This window comes from Mus caroli, unplaced genomic scaffold, assembly GCF_978045245.1.
Source record: "Mus caroli unplaced genomic scaffold, Mus_caroli_1 scaffold_8, whole genome shotgun sequence".
NCBI classification, from domain to species: Eukaryota; Metazoa; Chordata; class Mammalia; order Rodentia; family Muridae; genus Mus; species Mus caroli.
This window is the reverse complement of record NW_028227263.1, coordinates 112,910,101-112,925,655: the sequence shown is the minus strand read 5'-3', so window position 1 is coordinate 112,925,655 and position 15,555 is coordinate 112,910,101.

Below are 15,555 nucleotides of genomic sequence, written 5' to 3'. Positions count from 1 at the left end.
CTCTCTCTCTCTCTCTCTCCTTCCTCACTCACTCCTCTGGGTCTTTCTCTCCTTCTCTCTATCTTCTATCATCTATCTTCAGCCTTCTGGCCCAGAACATCTGACAGAACTTAATTCTGAAGGACTAGCTTACCCTGTCTTGTCATAGCTTAGCAGTCAACTGTCTTGTGTCCATTTGTCCTTTTTGGACAGCATTCTGTCTTCAGATAGAATTAGGGCATTTCTGGCCCAGTGGCTAGCTTACCACAATCTATGCAACTCTGCATGGAGGTATTGATGCTCATAAACTTCTTTGAAGTGGAATGGGTGTATTTCAGGAGCAGACAGATTTAGTAGTCAGAAGATCCTTAAATAATGAAAGAGCATAAGTGCCATATTCTGTGGTTTCTGATGCTTTTGAAGACTATCTACCTATGTATACCATAACTGAATTGTCAAACATTTATTATTTTGAGCTATTTGCTGTTTAAATAACATTGAAAACATTGTATAATTAAATTAGAATCTAATATGTCTCTGACTTTGACTATTTGATTATTGACTTGCATTACTTCATTATTTTAGACAGTTTTTAATACCAGCTATTTAAAGGACTGGTTCTAAGCCTTTGTTCTTTAATGCATTGCATAGGTATAATTCCTACCTAAGAATAACAAAGTTAATTTTAAATTTTGTATTAAAATGCAAAGATTTATATCAATGAAAACCTTAAACTTGTATCATTATCTAAAATTTTATATCAATGTAAGAAAATAAAACTTCAATTCTGGATGAAATCATAAAGATCTCTACCAATGAAAGATTATGACTGTAAAATGCTTATGTTTAAGAATAAATTTAATAGTGCATCCCTATTTGTCTAATTTCTATAATATTACTATATACACTTCTTTCTTTTCAAAACCTTCCCTCTACCTAAGAAAGATAGAGAAGAGGAAAGAAATGATAAAAGTCCTCAAGTCTAAGTTCCCTATTATTCTACCCTGTTCAAAACCATAATTATTTGCAAATTATACCACAAAATGACAGCATATCTATAATTCATAAAATGACTAAAATCATCCACTCCAACTTAACAGACTGGGAAGATGGTACTTGTATATTTGCCTTCTGCTGTATTGGGAGGGAGAATTCCTTTTTGAGGCACAAAAGAAGATTGGAGAGATGATTCAGTCAAAATAAATCTAGCCTGCATTATTTGCTGTCCAGTTACTATGTGGTGAGAAAGTTCAAGGCTTAACTGAAGTCCTGTCTGGAACAGTGTGAAAGACTGGATGAACAGAGGTCACTGTGGATTAGCAGCCCCTTGTAAAGCTCTTCTTAAAGCATGTCTCTAGGAACAGCATCAGGTGAGGCAGGATCAGGCAGGGAGTTGGTACAGCAGGTCATTTCAGCATCCGTGAGGGCTTGGTCAGTCCTTGTCAGGGCTGACCTCTTGGTGTTTCATTCTTTAATATGTGATACTTAAAACCAATATTTATTTCTATACAGATATTTATATGAATTGTGCAAAGTGCACAGTGCACATATCAGTTAAGGATGAATTTTTGTTCCTTGTTTGAGCAAGTGAAAGACATCTTTTTTATGAGTTTGTTTGGTCAATGAACAAATTATAATAAATCTTCATTCATGCCGCATGAAAGGATGGCATGATGAATTTTGTGGATTCTGTAAGCTAAAAGATTTATATGCTATGTACAGCTGAAATTTGGCTAGATACACTTATGTCTCAGCCAGTTTCAGGGCTGTTTTCATGGAGAGGAGTCAGAAAATCACATTAACTTTCCTGTATGGACTTCTTGATTTTTTTTCTTCCTGTGTGCAGGATTTTCAGGGCATATTCTTCTGTCAGATCTGATCCTTAATACTGTGGAAGGAGCCCAAAGCCTTTTTTTTTTTTTACCACTAGCACAAATACAAACCCTTTCTCCCAAAATAGCATGTTCTTGGTTGAACAATCGAACTATAGATTGATTCAATTTAGTAGCCTCATTTTCATTTAGGCCTGCTCTACTTTGACCTCTCTTACAGAGGATTCCCATTACCATTATAACCCCAAAACATATAACCACCTTCATTTTAAAATTAAAACAATTTAAATTATTTAAAAATACAGTATTTGTTGAAGTAGGATTTTCCTGTGTAGCCCTTGATGACCCAGATTTGTTCATAGATAAAGGGACTTCAGATTCACAAGAAACCTAACTGTCCTTGCCTTGGTCTCATAAGCATGAAGATCAAAATCCGAATTTTTTTTTTTATCCATGCATCCTTAAAAACGTTTAAAGCAATTTTCATTTACTTCTCCCTTCTATGGAGATTAATATCTCTGTGGATAAATATATTTATTTCTCCTTTCTCTTCATATAAATTGAATTAATATTTTTCCCATACTTAACTTCATTTTGTTGTGGCTGGCTAGCGACTCACATGTCCGGGTTCGAGCCTGGAAGGCATTTTGGAATCTGGAAGAAAAGAGGGAGTCTAGGCAACGAGAGAAGAATGGAACCAAGACAAATAGTCTGATCAAGGTTCAACTTTAATGTCGGGGAACACGCTTTATAAAGAAGAGGGGAGAACCATTCCCAGTCACGCAAAATCCCTTTGAAGCTGTCAGATTAGCCTTTTAGTAGGAACTCTCGAAGATCACAGTTCGGTGCTATCTCTGGAAGACCTTGGCGAGCTGGTTCAGCCTCAGGCAGGTGGCATGTAGTGGCATATCAAAGGAGAGGGATGAGAAGCAGCACAGCAGGTGGCTCCGCCTAAGTGGTGGATGGTCACAGCCAGCCTTGCTAGGCTGGAAGGAGGTAACATCATTTAAATTCCTTTAAATTTACTGTATAAGCCTATTTTCAGGCCAACATATATATGATGTGCTAGGCTAACCGTCCCAGTGTTCCTGTGGATCCCACCTTGAAAGAACCCAGTTGCTTAAGATAGCATTGACATCTTATATGTATTTATTTCTCCCTTCTAAAATCCATTTAAAGCAGTTTTTATTTATTACACCCTTCTACATAGACTAATATCTTTGTGGATAAATACACTTATATTGAAACCAGTTGTTTAAGATGGTATTGACATCTTACATTTCTATTTATTCTTTATATTTTTTTTCTATTTCAGAAGGCATGTAGCCTTGCTTACTGCCCTCTGAGTGTCAGGAGTTTGCCTGCTTCATTGCACCGCAATGGGCTTTAGCATCTTAAGGATTAAGCTACATCTCCAAGAAAACAAAGAAGCATTTGAGAAGACCTCAAGCTGGAGTTCAAACCTTCCCCTTAGCATGTTGTTTGGTTAGGTTTGGAGGGGCTCAACTTCATCTTAACTTAGAATCACATATGCCAAATTAGAATGTATTTTTGTCCTAGTCCTTCCCACCTCCAATACAGCTTCAAGAAAAACCACACAGTTTAGAAACCAATTCTCCCCACCACCTAAATTTAAAGGGACATTGTGTGTTTCCCATCTGGGAATCTGAGATTAAATTTTCTAAAGTGAGTGTTTGCTAGACATTGAGGCACCAATATGTTGTAAAAAAAATTTTAATCTCAACCTGGGGTTTCTACCCAGCCTTTGACCATTTAGTTTCTGGATAAAAGACACACAAAACCATATATATACAATAAGCCTTAATAAACACAAGAGCTGTGCAGAAAACTATACTCCATGCTATTCGAAGCTACTTTCCTATCAGTAGCCCCAAATTATTACTGGCTACTTACTATGTTTCATCTGCTTTCTCCATTTGGCCAGTTCAGAGGGCCTCATTTTTATGGCTCACCTAAGTAATGGTGGATTCTGTCTTCCTCCTGCACCTTATTCTCCCCATGGCCCCCTTTCTTCCCCAAGTCTGAGAACCCTAAACTCTACCAATATCTCTTATGCTCAGGTATTGGCTGTTGGCATCTTTATTTACCAATCAGAAATGACTTGGACCAGGGTCACAGAACTATGTGCAGACTTCAGGTCTTGGGGGACCACATTTAGCATTAAGATAGACAGCAACACCAAACCTCAACAAAAAGCCCACATCTAAACTAAGGTAGACACCTCCTTGAATATTCGGTATTACATTATCTGATCACACAGTTTGTGGTAGAAGGTGCATTTCCATGTATTTTTGCAAGTACATTTACCATGTACCTCGGTTTGCTTCAAGAGAGTAAAACAGAGAAGCTGTGCGGGAGCAAGTATCTCTCAGGCATAACATTGGAACTCAGAACTGACTTGTACTGTCCCTTAGAGTAAGTTCTCACATCTAAGGCTGAATTAGTATTTAGGGAAGGTAGACCAAGGAATGGGGCATCAAACATGAAGACCCAGGGAAGAAAGATCATTTTTGTTTTAATCAGAAACTCACAGGATAAACCCAAAAGTTATTTGTTTGGCTAAAGGTTTCTTTTACTACTAGTTACATCTATGTGACATGAAGGGGTTTTGTACTTGACAGATGTCCTGTGAGGCCAGAAGAGGACATGTGTTACAGTCATTGCTAGCTCCCCAAGGTTCACCCATATGTCACCAACTTCACTCTCACTTTCCCTATATCTGATCCACGTGATCTCAAAATGGAGATTCTAGACTTTTGTACATTTCACCAATAATGTTTTCTCAGAACCATATTGGGCATAATTGAATGAATAACTGTGTTTTTAGTTACTTTGTATTTCACAACTGATTTTCTAAGATAATCTTTACTCCTGATGTAGATTTTTGAACCACAATTGCCAGTGATTAAAGAGTCATTTTCTAGTGGAGAAAACACACTGGGATGCAGACATGGTTCAGTGGTTAGGAGTTCTTCCAGAAGACAAGGATTCTCAGCAGCTATGACAGCTTATAACCGTCTATATCTCCAGTTCCAGGGGACCCAATGTCCTCTTCTGGCCTCTTGCCCACACAGGTACACTAATGATGAACAGACATTCATGCAGAGATGATACATACAGAATTTAAATAAATATACTTTTTAAACAGAATTTAACACAAGCCTATGCTCTCACTGTAAAAAAAAAATACAGCTTTCCATACATTCTACATCAGCAACTCCTATAAACACATGTTATTTGAAAATGGCTGACTACAAAGACATGTTTTCTATGGGAATCTAAGATTGCTTAGAGTTGGTGTCTCCATCTACTCAACTCAACAGCATTCCCCCAGTCTTTCCAAGGATGATCCTGGAATTCTCTTTTCATTGCCCAAATATACGTGATACATACAACTGTCTTTAATTTTTTTCTGCATCTGTGTGTGTGTGTGTGTGTGTGCCCACATGCACACTAGTCAAGGACAAATGACAACCTACAGGAGTAGGTCTTGTTCTTCTTCTACCACATATGTCTTGGGAGTAAACTCAGTTGTCATGCTAAGGAGCAAGGGCCTTTACCTATTGAGCCACCTCACCAGCCCAACAGATGACATATTAAGGGTAGTCCACATGCATCCAAATAGAAATAAGGGAATAATATTAACTCCAATGTCATTGGGTAAATATTTGGTTTCTTGTGTCATCTTTTTTTTTTTTCAGCATTGGAAAATATGTGAAATAAGGTTTCCTGTGCTTAGTTTCACGCCTTTCCAGGGCAATTTCAGTAACATCCCTGTAGCGAAAGTGAAAGCAGAACTTTGGAGCACTAGCAAGGTTGGCCGCCAAGGGTCTCTAGATATCTGTGGTGCACCTTGATGTTCATGCCTTCGATGGCTCCCGGCTTGGCAAATACATTACCCAGAAGACTCAGCAGCTTGGAAACTACATTACGCAGAACACTCAGTGAGCCTCCACCCGCAGAACTTCAAGTGTTTGTAAAGCCCGGGTTTGTCTGCATGGGATCTGAAGAGCCTGAGCCTGGACTACTACAATGAGTTAAGGAACTCAGAAACTCAAGGACAGTGTGTTGGCTGGGCTCAGGAGGATGCGGCATATGTGACTGCGGACCAGCTGGCATGGCTTCTGTTGGGACACAGCCTGGCACTACTTTGCTCAGTCCCTGGCCTGCAGGCTGCTGCCACTTAGAAGATCCTGTTTTCCCAGGCAGCACTTGAGTACAGCCAAGTGCACATCAGAAGTACGGACTTCTAAGCTCAAGGCCAGCCTGGTCTACAAAGTGAGTTCCAGGACAGCCAGGGCTATACAAAGAAACTCTGTCTTGAAAAAAAAAAACAAAAAAAAAAACAAAAAAACCAAAAAACAAACAAAAAAAAACAAACAAACAAAGAAACAAAACAAAACAAAACAGAAGTCAGAGCCGCACCTGCCAAGGTCTTCTCAGCTCGGCAAAGATGATTGGGACTGGAGAGACTTCCTTTTCTGTTTTATGTCACCAAGTGCCAGGAGGGCCCAAGAAATTTTCTCTGCAGCGAGACCCCCGTGTGTAGAGGCTTGAAGATTCGCATGAGGAGAGATGGAAACTGAGCAGATGAGCAGGGGTACTTTGATTGTGAGGGTGTTGGAGCCATCACAATGTGCTGAGGAGACTTCTTCCTAGACAGAAATAGAAAATTTCCCTAGAATTTGCTCAGAGGGAAAAAAACTTGGAATTGAGTGCTAGGGAGGATGCCATTGCGAAAGGAGTTTTATGAACCATTACTGTTAAATTTATTATTATCATTATCATTATTATTATTATTATTATTATTATTATTGTTGTTGTTGTTGTTGTTGTATATGATTTGTATGTGTATATGTATGTATACATAAAGTCCATAAGAATGCTCACTGTGCTGCAGGGCAGCAATGGATGAAGGCTTTTGTTGCCCTGCGTGTGTTAGTGTATGTGTATGTGTGTGTGTGTGTGTGTGTGTCTGTGTCTGTGTCTGTGTGTGTCTGTGTGTGTGTGTCGCAGTGTTTCTCACAATCTCTCTCCTTCCACAGCATTTTATAAAATCCCAAATTTTCTGACATAGGAACCAAACACTGATAGAAACCTGCTTGTCAGAAGCAAAGAAAGCAGCCAGCTGACCTTCCTACTCCACTGATGTCCCAGAAGGAAAACTCAGCATCTCCTTCCCCATGCTCTCTTAAATCCCCTTCAACTCAAAGACGTTCCTTCATCTTTCCTGGGTTTTCTTATATTCACTCCCTGACAACTGGTTGCTCTTACTGCCTCTTGGTCTATCCTAGATTTTATTTAGCTCTTGCTTACAGAAAGCTCTTGGGTTAAAAGTCTGTGCTAGGGCTAAGCCACACCGAAACAAGAAACAGAACTTTTTCAAGTTCACACTGTAATCCGATATTCTGCAGCAAGTGTAAGTTCTCTCACAAAGTCACTCCTTCCACGTGTCTCTATAACTCCAGAGACACTCATGAGCTAAGCAGAGACCAGCCGAGGGGATCTCATGTCACCTTGCCATATATATCCCACTCCTATATTAACTAGAAATTAGGCTAGGACTAACTTGCCTTTATTTCTGACTATTAGACCTGCGGTCTGATCAGACAGAAATACTCAATCCAGAACAGCAGTTTTATGGACACATTCTGTCTGGTACCAGTAGCAGGAAGGGGATGGCTGTGCCCAGGATAAGGGAGGAATCAATTCTGAGATTGCTAGGGTTTTGAACCTACTTCAGTCTTCTCAGTTGTAAGAAGCCGCCCTCACATTTGCCATTACAAGATGGCGCTGATGGCACTGACACCCGTGTTCTAAGTAGTAAACAAGCAAGCTGCGCATGTGCCGGGGTAGCTTTCCACCCCATGTGCTTTCCCTTCCCCATGACGACAACTCTGGCCGATGGGCTGCAGCCAATCAGGGAGTGACACGTCCGAGGCGGAGGACAGTCCTCCATAAAAGGGATGGGTTTCCACCATTCTCTCTCTCTCTCTGGCTCTCTCTCTCTGGCTCTCTTCTCCACTGGCTCCTGATGGGGTAAGCAATAAAGCTTGTGCTGCAGAAGATTCCGGTTGCCCTGAGCGTGTTCTTACCAGGGGAACAAAAGAGGTGGGCAATAAATGGCGCCGAAACCCGGGAGCTACTGCATCACGGGGAAGGAGCGGTTAGGGGAAGGAGCGGTTAATGAAGTGTTCCCGGAAAACAGACTGTTGAGAAGGATCCGGTGTGGATTCAGAACTCTTCAGCTGGGGGACTGTGGTAATGAAGTGTTCCCGCAAAACAGACTGTTGAGAAGGATCCGGTGTGGATTCAGAACTCTTCAGCTGGGGAACTGTGGTAATGAAGTGTTCCCGCAAAACAGACTGTTGAGAAGGATCCGGCATGGGTTCAGAACTCTTCAGCTGGGGGACAGAGCGGAACCAGAACTACAGTGAGACTCGTTACAGCTTTACAAGGTATGTCTGGTCTTGAACTTTCTCTAGTGTTAAAAGCCTTTTTGTTCCTTTTCATATGTCAACAAGCAGTTAAGGTGGGGTGGAGAATTCTGAACGAAATTCAAGACAGTCTATCAGAAGTAAAGCGGGGAGAGAGAGCAGGAAAAAAGAGAAAGCATGGCGCGCCAAATAAGTATACAGGACTTTCCATGGGTCTTGAACCCAAGGAAAAGTTAATGTCAGGGAAGAATACCTGGGGAGAGATTGGAAGGAAAGAGGAGAAAAGAGATGAGTTTAAAGAGCCAGTTCTTAGTAGCTGTGAATCAGATAAAGAAATTAGCCCTTCTGAAGAAACAGACTTGGAGGAGGGAGCAGCTCGTTATGAGAGAGAAATGCGAGCTTATAGGTCAAGAAAAAAAGCCAAAAGCGGCTGGCAAAGGCCAGCTTGCTGCTCGGTCTCCAGGCAGTCGGCTTCAAGGTCATAGTGCACCTCCGCCCTATGCGGAGCCCCCGCCCTGCGTAGTGCGTCAGCCCTGCACAGAGAGGCAGTGCGCAGACTCATTCATTCCAAGAGAGGAACAAAAGAAGATGCAACAGGCATTTCTGGTCTTCGAAGGAGCCGAGGGTGGGCGTGTTCATGCTACGGTAGAGTACAGGCTTGCCGGCATGGCACTAACTCCTGCCGACTGGCAAATGATTGCAAAAGCCGCTCTCCCCAATATGGGCAAATATAAGGAATGGAGAGCTCTATGGCAAGAGGCTGCACAAACGCAGGCCTGAGCAAACGCTGCTGCTTTGACTCCAGAACAGAGAGATTGAACTTTTGACAGGTTCAAACCTTGGCAGCCACATCCAATGATTGGGCAGTTTTAGTTACCTCCTTTTCAGGACAAATAGATAACCATTATCCAAAACATCCAATTTTACAGTTTGCCCAAAATCAATCTGTTGTGTTTCCACAAATAACAGTCAGAAACCCACTTAAAAATGGGATTGTGGTATATACTGATGGATCAAAAACTGGCATAGGTGCCTATGTGGCTAATGGTGAAGTAGTATCCAAACAATATAATGAAAATTCACCTCAAGTGGTAAAATGTTTAGTGGTTTTAGAAGTTTTAAAAACCTTTTTAGAACCCCTCAATTTTTTAGAAGTGGCTGGAGTGATTAAGCCTTCCAGTAAAGTTGCCAATATTTTTCAGTAGATACAATTAGTTTTGTTTGCCTCTCCTTTAACCGGAGAAAAGGCCTCACATGTGATTCAACATTGTCTTGAGGCATGGAGTGCTTGGGGGAAACCTAAACTACTTAAGACTGATAATGGACCAGCTTATACATCTCAAAAATTCCAACAGTTCTGCCGTCAAATGGATGTAACCCACCTGACTGGACTTCCATACAACCCCCAAGGACAGGGTATTATTGAGCGGGCGCACCGCACCCTCAAATCCTATCTAATAAAACAGAAAGGGGGAGTCGAGGAGGCTCTACCCCGAGTACCAAGAGTGTCTGTGTCTACAGCACTTTTTACACTCAATTTTTTAAATCTTGATGCTCATGGCCATACGGCGGCTGAACGCCATTGTTCAGAGCCAGATAGGCCCAATGAGATGGTTAAATGGAAAGATGTTTTAAGTAACAAATGGAAAGGACCGGATCCTATTTTGATAAGATCCAGGGGAGCTGTTTGTGTTTTTCCACAGAATGAAGACAACCCATTTTGGATACCAGAAAGACTCACCCGAAAAATCCAGACTGACCAAGGGAATACTGATGTCCCTCGTCTTGGTGATGTCCAGTGCGATAACAACAAAGGGAGAGCAGCGTTGGGAGATACAGAATTGGACGGCTAAATTTGAACAGACCCTTTGAAAATTGAGACTTGCCCCACGCACTTGGACCTGTCCCTGACCAAAGGATTATCTCCCCAACATTTTCCTTCTTTAAAGAATGGGTGGGGGTGGAATTATTTGGAGCTGTTCTTTGCTGTGGATTAGTGTTGCTTCTCTGATTGGTCTGTAAGCTTAAGGCCCAAACTAGGAGAGACAAGGTGGTTATTTCCCAGGCGCTTGCAGCACTAGAACATGGTGCTTCCCCTGATATATGGTTATCTATGCTTAAGCAATAGGTCGCTGGCCACTCAGCTCTTGCACCCCACGAGGCTAGTCTCATTGCACGGGATAGAGTGAGTGTGCTTCAGCAGCCCGAGAGAGTTGCACGGCTAAGCACTGCAGTAGAAGGGCTCTGTGGCATATATGAGCCTATTCTAGGGAGACATGTCATCTTTCAAGAAGGTTGAGTGTCCAAGTGTCCTTCCCCCAGGAAAAACGACACGGGAGCGGACCAAGACCCCTTCGGGTGATGAGCCTGGGAGGAGGTTTTGTGTAAAGCCCCTATTTTACACACTGGGGATTTGACCTCTATCTCCACTCTCATTAAAATGGGTGGCCTATTGCTCTTAAATAAAAGAAAAGGGGGAGATGTAAGAAGCCGCCCTCACATTCGCCATTACAAGATGGCGCTGATGGCACTGACACCCGTGTTCTAAGTAGTAAACAAGCAAGCTGCGCATGTGCCGGGGTAGCTTTCCACCCCATGTGCTTTCCCTTCCCCGTGACGACAACTCCGGCCGATGGGCTGCAGCCAATCAGGGAGCGACACGTCCGAGGCAGAGGACAGTCCTCCATAAAAGGCATGGGTTTCCGCCATTCTCTCTCTCTCTCTGGCTCTCTCTCACTGGCTCTCTCTCTGGCTCTCTTCTCCACTGGCTCCTGATGGGGTAAGCAATAAAGCTTGTGCTGCAGAAGATTCCGGTTGCCCTGAGCGTGTTCTTACCAGGGGAACAAAAGCGGTGGGCAATACTCAGTTCTTCTACTGGTGGCATGGTCCACTTGCGCAACAGTTTACCTTTCACAGTGGAGATGGACATTATAGATGCAGTGAATATGGGGAAACTTTTAGCCACAGAAATAGGCTTCTCCAGCACCAGAGCTTCCTGTCTGGAGAAAGGACATTTAAGTACAGTGAGAGTGGGAAAATGTTCCTCAGAAGATCCTATCTTGTCAGGCATAAGAACGTTCCCACTGGAGAAAGACCTTATGAGTGCACCTAGTGTAGTGAGTTATTCAGTCAAAGCTCTGGCCTTATTGTTCACCAGAGTAGAGCAAGTGCCAGTGGACACAGTGGACATTGCCCTGTAGGGAATGCTTTAATCATTATTGTGACCTTGCTGAACACCACAGAGCATTATAAATGCAGTGGGTATGGGGAAGCCTCAATTGCAAACACAGACTTATTCAGCATCAGCGGGCAATCTGTCTTTAAGTAGGGATAAATTACTCTTGAACAAAATGATCCTAGATAGTTTTCCCTTCAATTCAAGGGTCTTGTTGTTCAAAGAAACTTCTTGTTTTAAAAAAAAAAAATGCCCAGAGAGCTGCACAATTGGAGTTAAGAGAAGCCCAGATGTAACATAAGTAAATAGTAAGTAATAACCTAGGGGCATCAGAAGGAAAGTAGATTCTAAAACCATGGAGGGTAGGCAGCTGCCCAACTAGTGTGATGCTTAAGGCTTACGGTAAATATAAAGGGTGTGACTGTGTCTTTCATCTGACAACCAATGATCTAGGCAGTGTCAAAGCACGGAATTTTTGATAATTTTTACTACACATGTATCCATTCATTGTGTGGAAATATTTTAGCCAAATACCAACCCTTAACCTGCATTAGAGAGTTCATACTGGAGAAAGGCCTTTCAAAGGCAGTGAGTTCAGGAAATCCTTTAGTTTTATATTAACACTTGTTCAGCATTAGAGTACACATAGTGGAGAGAAAACTCACAGGTGCCATGAGTGTTAAACGCTCTTGCCCCGATTCAAAGTTAGCATCTTTGTTTGTTTGTTTGTTTGTTTGTTGTTCTATTTGGATTCTTTGTTTTATTAATTAATGTATTTATTATTTATTCCATCCTGCTCACTACCCTGTTCCACAATCCTTCCTCTCATTCCTCCTCCCCTTCTTGTCTGAGCAGGTGGTTCCCCCTGGGTTACCTCCCCCCTTCCACTACATCATCTCTGCAAGGCTAGGTGCATCTTCTTCCACTGAGGCGAGACAAGGAAGCCCAGTAGAAGAACATAGCCCAAAGATAGGCAACAGCTTTTGAGATATCCACCACTGCAGTTGTTCCACACATTCATTGTGGGGCAATAGGCTATGTACAGACAGCCTGGTTTCCAGTCGAGGCTAAATCTTGAACCCTGGGAGAACTGATGGGTGGTAATTCCCACCTACATGGGACAGTAGGCGTTCAACCATGTCTCCTGGAACCCTGGCTCCTGTTGAAGTTACTGCCACCTCAGCCCCAACAGGAGAAGCATGGTTAGTAGTCATGTAGACATTGTCCCAAGCATCTGACCTTCAGGACAAACTCCTCCCAGTTACCTATCAACAGTAAGATAACAGCTTAGATAACAGCTAACAGCAGCAGAACAGTGGTGGTGCATGCCTTTAATCTTAGCACTTGGAGACAGAGGCAGGTGGATTTCTGATTTCGAGGCCAGCCTGGCCTACAGAGTGAGCTCCAGGACAGCCAGAGCTATACAGAGAAACCCTGTTTCTTGACCAAGCTGAACCTCTGCTACATATGAACAAGGAGGTCTGGTTCTCTGTGCTTTTTGATTGATGATTTAGACTCTGACAGCCCCACAGGTCCAGGTTAGTTGACTCTGTTGGTCTTACTGTGGAGATCCTATTCCCTTTGGGGCCATCATTCCTTCCCCCTCTTCTTTAGTACCCAAGCAGTATCCACTGTTTTGCTGTGGGTGTCTGCATCTCTCTAAGTCACATGCTGGGTGGAGATTCTCAGAGTACAGCCATATTAGGCTTGTGTATGCAAGCATAATAGAGTATCATTAATAGAGTGAGCAATTGGTGATGGATCTCAAGTTTGACTGGTTTTTGGTTGGCCATTCCACACAGTGTCTGCTCTATCTCTGCACCCTAGCCATGTCTCTGTTTTAAAAGGTATCTTGGTTAGGGACTTACTGCTGTGAACAGACACCATGCCAAGCCAACTCTTATAAGGACAGCATTTAATTGGGGCTGGCTTACAGGTTCAGAGGTTCAGTCCATTATCATCAAAACAGGAACATGGCAGCATCCAGGCAGACATGGTGCAGGAGGAGCTGAGAGTTCTACATCTTCATCTAAAGGCTGCTAGCACATTTCTGGCTTCCAGGCCTACTCCAGGACCACAACAGGGCCATCTTTTCTAATAGTGCCACTCCCTGGGCCAAGCAGATACAAACCATCACAAAAAGACAGCCACTTTGTATACCAAAGAGCTCACACTGAAGGAGACCTTGAGCTACTGGCTCTACCTCCTTTGATATGAGAAGATTTACTTTGGACTAGGAACTTGAAGTTCATGGAGTGTGTGACCAGTTCAGACAGCTTAATGACAGACAGCAGAAATGACTCCCAAAGTGGCCTTTGTGATACATCCATCACCCATATGTTCACTCATTCCTGGACATGAGCAGGGAGACATGTGCTATGGGCGAAAGGTATGTGGGAGTCGTCAATAGCCCCATTGCTCTTGTAGTCTGCATAAATTCCTTTCCACAGTCTATCACTATTAGTCCTTGGGGCTGAAGCTGGTTCATCTCTGGCAGCTGGTATGTATCATGTCACACAGTGCTCAAAGTCGAATATGTACCACTTCATGTATAATCCTTCAAGGATATCAGGTGTACAATAAGCCCATTATATTATGCCACAAATATATCCATACACCATGTTTGGTTACTGAAAATTGAGGGCAGCAAACCCAAGAAGGATCTTAACATTGTGCTGTGAGAGATGAAGGCACACAGATGCTCTCTGGCCTTCTCTGGTTATTTCTCTGTAGGAAAATATTCAAATGTTTCTGGCAACACAAGCCAGAAAGTAGAGAAAGAAGAAAGAGATGATAGTCCCTTGACCAGGAACTCAAAGCCAGGCTTTCTGTTCATGGTGCTTGGACTATGTCAAAGCGGAAATCTCTTCAAAAGACTGTGGGACCACTGGGCATTTGCCAAACTCTGGTTTTCCATAAGATAGAGGAAGTCAGATGTTTGTGATGGTTTTAAAAATAATTTCTTTTGTAATTAACCATTTCTTTTATTAAAGCTTGGTGGAAGCAGAATTGCTATGCCCTCTACTGTACAAAAATTATAAAATGTGAGAGGTTTGTTGTTGATGGTGGTGGTGGTGGTGGTTTTGTATTGTTAGGCAGTGTGACTATGTGTAGCCCTGGCTGCCCTGGAAGTCTCTCTGTTGACCAGATTGGGCTCCAACTTAGAGTTATTTCAGCTTTAATTGCCAAGTGCTGCTATTAGCACGGTAGGTGTTATTTAATGTATAAACCCAAGAAATCACTGTGATCATGATAATGAACACCTTCACTGCTCCTAATGTGACTCCTTATAGTAACCCCTTTTCTAATTGCCCATCCTGGTGTTCATTGATTTGTTTTCCCCTTTCAGAAGTTCTTGTAAATAAAATAAGTGTCTTTGATTCCTCTATGACCATGAAGATTTTCCATTAAAATGTAAGTGTGGTATTGTGGGTTATATAAGGCAGTTTCTCCTGCATCATTAGTCCAAGGACTTTTAGCTGCCTTCTGGTTGGGACCATTGAAGATAAAGCTGTTCTGAGCATTCACCTGTTCCTCCCTTCTATCAATATCCAGTATTCAAAGGCCTACATGTCTCATTTCTACATGTGAGACTTGACCTTCTAGACACAATGGCACAAAAAGGTCACCAACAAAGGACCATAGTATTTAAATGTCCCAAGAGAAGGCACACAGGAAATGCAAAACAGAGCTATGTCACATAGACCATTCTTGAGCAGGAGTCAGAAAAACATGAGGAAGAAGCCTCACCCTTTTCTTGGGGATTCCATGGACACAGGAAATAGTTCTTGGATTTACTGGTTTGAATAATCTCAACAGGTTTCAGATTCAGGGCCATGCCTGATCCTGAAATGGTATTTTGGGAAAATACTGAATAGGGTGTTAAAAGGTGAAGATGGTCTGTTTTCTCAGAGTCAATGTTTAGGTTGTGGGAACTTTGTCCCTGGAGGCAACTGAGCCTTCCTAAGGAACATCCAGACTTCCTTAGGAAGCTTTAGGTGTTGTCATGTCAAATCAGGAAACAGATGAACAGAGCAGTGGCTCCATGCTTGTCAATCTTACACACTGACCAATGTGCCCTGTTTGTATGACTTTCAGTCCCTCAGCCTGC